The sequence below is a fragment of the Hyla sarda genome, unplaced genomic scaffold (assembly GCF_029499605.1).
Source record: "Hyla sarda isolate aHylSar1 unplaced genomic scaffold, aHylSar1.hap1 scaffold_1222, whole genome shotgun sequence".
Taxonomy (NCBI): domain Eukaryota; kingdom Metazoa; phylum Chordata; class Amphibia; order Anura; family Hylidae; genus Hyla; species Hyla sarda.
Genome location: NW_026607843.1, coordinates 54115 through 58428, shown reverse-complemented (window position 1 = coordinate 58428; position 4314 = coordinate 54115).

Genomic DNA, 4314 nt, shown 5'->3' with positions numbered 1-4314 from the left:
AAATATACAGCTCCCAGAATTACTTAAAGGGGTACTCCACTGGAAAACATTTACTTTTATATCAACTGGTGCCAGAAAGTTAAATAGATTTTTAAATTACTTCTATTTAGAATCTTAATCCTTACGGTACTTATAAGCTGTTGTATTCTTCACAGGAAGTTGTGTAGTTCTTTCCAGTCTGTCCACAGTGCTCTGTCTGTCCATGTTAGGAACTTTCCAGAGCAGGATAGGTTTGCAATGGGGATTTGCTCCTACTATGGACAGTTGTTGACATGGACAGAGGTGTCAGCACAGAGAACTGTGGCCAGACAGAAAAGAAATTAAAAAAGAAAAGAACTTCCTGTGAATTGCTTATACAGCAGCTTATAAGTACTGGAAGGATTCAGATTTTTAAGTAGAAGTAATTTATAAATCTGTTTAACTTTGTAGCACCAGTTGATTACATTTTTTTTTCCAGTAGAGTACCCCTTTATGCAGTGGTGAGGTTATGCTGGGAGTTGAGATTCACTGACCTAACTGTAGAACTGACAAGCGACTACAGCTCTGATAGGACATAGTGAGGACAATGATATCAGTGACTACAGGTGACGTCTTCTCTATAGTGAGGAGAATACAGAATAATATCAGTGACTACAGGTGACGTCTTCTCTATAGTGAGGAGGATACACAATGATATCAGTGACTACAGGTGACGTCTTCTCTATAGTGAGGAGAATACACAATGATATCAGTGACTACAGGTGACGTCTTCTCTATAGTGAGGAGAATACACAATGATATCAGTGACTACAAGTGACGTCTTCTCTATAGTGAGGAGAATGTACAATGATATCAGTGACTACAGGTGACGTCTTCTCTATAGTGAGGAGAATACACAATGATATCAGTGACTACAGGTGACGTCTTCTCTATAGTGAGGAGAATACAGAATAATATCAGTGACTATAGGTGACGTCTTCTCTATAGTGAGGAGAATACACAATGATATCAGTGATTATAGATGACCTCTTCTCTATAGTGAGGAGAATACACAATGATATCAGTGACTACAGGTGACGTCTTCTCTATAGTGAGGAGAATACACAATGATATCAGTGATTACAGGTGACGTCTTCTCTATAGTGAGGAGAATACACAATGATATCAGTGACTACAGGTGACGTCTTCTCTATAGTGAGGAGAATACAGAATAATATCAGTGACTACAGGTGACGTCTTATCTATAGTCTTCCCTTATCTAATTCAGATGGTACATACCGCCTGGTCCAGCTAAAACTTCTCTCTGCAGAATGTGACGCCCAGACGTCTCCTCACTATGTCAGTGGATTCTCATCCTCTATATGAAAACAAGTATTATTATAAACATGCCAGACACTGTATCCTCTAAATATAATACTACTATACACTACACTCTTTGATTATAAACCTTCCATACACCGTACCCACTGAATATAATACTACCACACACTGTACATTCTGAATATAATACCAACACATACTGTACACTCTGAATATAAATCTGCCACATACTGTACCCCTGAATATAATACCGCCACACACTGTAACCTCTGAATATAATACTACCACCCACTGCGCCCTCTGAATATAATACCAACACATACTGTACACTCTGAATATAAATCTGCCACATACTGTACCCTCTGAATATAAATCTGCCACATACTGTACTCTCTGAATATAATACCAACACATACTGTACCCTCTGAATATAAATCTGGTGGTGTTGCTATTGGATGATGGGGGTGCTAGTACTGGAGGGGTGTTGCTGGAGGATGATGAGGGTGCTACTGGCCATCCCCCCTGGCAGTATCACCCCCATCATCCATCGGCAGGATCGTCCTCCTGGCAGGAGCACCCCCATCATCCACCATCAGGATCTGCTGATGGAGGTGCTGCTGGGGGGGTTTGCTGGTGGATGATGAGGGTGCTACTGCCAGGGGGGAGCATTAGATAGGCAGCAGTTCCCCCACTTAAGGTAGGTAGCAGTTCCCCCACATTAGGTAGGTAGCAGTTACCCCACATTAGGTAGCATAGATTCCCCACATGTGGTACCAGTTACCCCACATTAGGTAGTAATTTCCACACATTAGGTAGCACATATTCCACACATTAGGTAGCACAGATTCCACACATTAGGTAGCACAGATTCCACACATTAGGTAGAAGTTTTCCCACATTATGTAGCAGCTTTCGCACATTAGGTAGCAGTTTTCCAACATTAGGTAGCAGTTTCCTCACATGAAATAGCATAGATTCCCCACATATGGTAGTAGTTTCCCCCCATTAGGCCGCAGGTTCCCTTGCATGTTCCCCACAATAGGTCAAAGTCTCCCCACATTAGATCGCTGGTTCAAACAAACCCCCCCCCCCCTCCCCCCACACAAAAAAAAAAACACACACACACACAACAGAGACACACACAGATAGAGACACACACACTCACAGACAGAGAGACACACAGACTGAGTCACACACAGTCACACACACACACAGTCACACACAGACAGAGAGCCACACACAGACACACACAAACACACACACATACATACACACAGAGACACACACACACAAAGACAGAGAGTCACACACACAGTCACACACATACAGAGACACACAAACAGAGATAGAGTGAGACAGGCACACACTCACTTACCCATCCAGCGCAGCGCTCCTTCTCTCCGGCGCTCTGCGAGTGACGTCACGTCCTCCTGCGCGGCCCTGCGGAGTGACGTTGGGCCGGCGCAACAGAAGACGTGGGGGCGCAGGCCGGTTCACTTTGCAGGTGACGGGGGTGGGGGGGTGGGGGTGCTTCTACTAGTACAGAGACAAGTGAGACAGCGAAAAAGTGAGGACGGGGGGGAAGGTGAGGGGTGCTATTACAGAGGCAGAGCAAGTGAGGAGCGGGGGCGTACCTGGTGTCACCCCATCAGGATGGTGTCACCCGGTGCGGGCCGCACCCCCCGCACCCCGGTCGCAACGCCACTGGGTAAATCCGCCACGTTTAGGAGGCACCTGCACCGCTTTGCCTACATTAGGTCTTGCACAGGTCATGCCGGCCGGCATTTACCTGTTGACCACTGTGGTAAATCCTGAGGCTATCCAGTGATCACTCACCAGTGATATTATAGTCATTTTCAAGTTGTGGGTGACTCCATGAGTCTCCGGGGCCATCATTGGGCACAGAACCTTTGGTAGACAGATTTTATCCTTGTTTTTATACAGACCGGTATCATTCAGGGCAGCTCGTTGCTTTACCCACTTGCCCTCGTCGGTGCCTCTGGAGACCTTTTAAGATGGTTGCGTCAACCACATCAGGTCCATTGTGCTTTTCTTACCTGTAATAAAGAAACAGACTTGTCCTGGGCCCTCAGCCCCTTAGCAGATTGTTAAACTGCTTTGTCAGTAATATCCTATCCACTCTGGTGCTAGACAGATGGAAATGTGGGAGAATATGTCTCAGGATGGGTTCACATTGACCCTCATTTACTATTCTAAACCCGACCTCTTTTGTCGGGTTTTTTTGGCGCAGCTTTGTCTGCGCCATGTCGCAGACATCGTGTGCCAGTCTGCGACACGATGCAACATTTTTTCCCGACGGACCCGATGTGGATTCTCCCAAACCCGAAAAAGGGGCGTAACCCGACATTTCTGAGCGTTCCCACGTATTTATTAAGGTTTCCAACTCGAATTTGTTGAATTGTTGTGGAATTTTTCCCGACAGCTCAGAGGAGTTGGAAACCAAAACCAACAAAACCCACGTGCGACAAACAGGATGCGACATAATAATAAATACCAGGGGAAAAAAGCAGTCGGGTAAGAAAGCAACATAGACTTACAACCCGATTTTCTTAGTAAATGAGGGCCATTATGTTTTTCCACATACAGTAGCGCATTTTTATTTTTTATTTTTTTTTAGGCAGCTCTCTGAAGAAGTTTGGTCACAAACGAAACGTTAGAGCATCTATACACTTTTAGACAGGAATACAGGCTGTGTCTAAGTGTGGAGTGACTATGTAACGGTAGTGAACCGGCATAGGGGAAAAAGAGAACTCCATAACTTACACTGTAGCACCACCTAGTGGGCTATCATTGGAAGACACCCTGTATTTCCTGATAGTTTTAAATCACTACATTTGATTTTCACGTTTCCCATGTTATTTTAATCAATAACAATAAAAGTTAAATTTTATTTGGGTTATAAGTTAGGGCATTGTTCCCCGGAAAAGGGGGGGTTTCCCCTCCTGAAGGGGATTGGAGATTTATTCAGTAAGAGCCCATAACCCAGTGGGACCT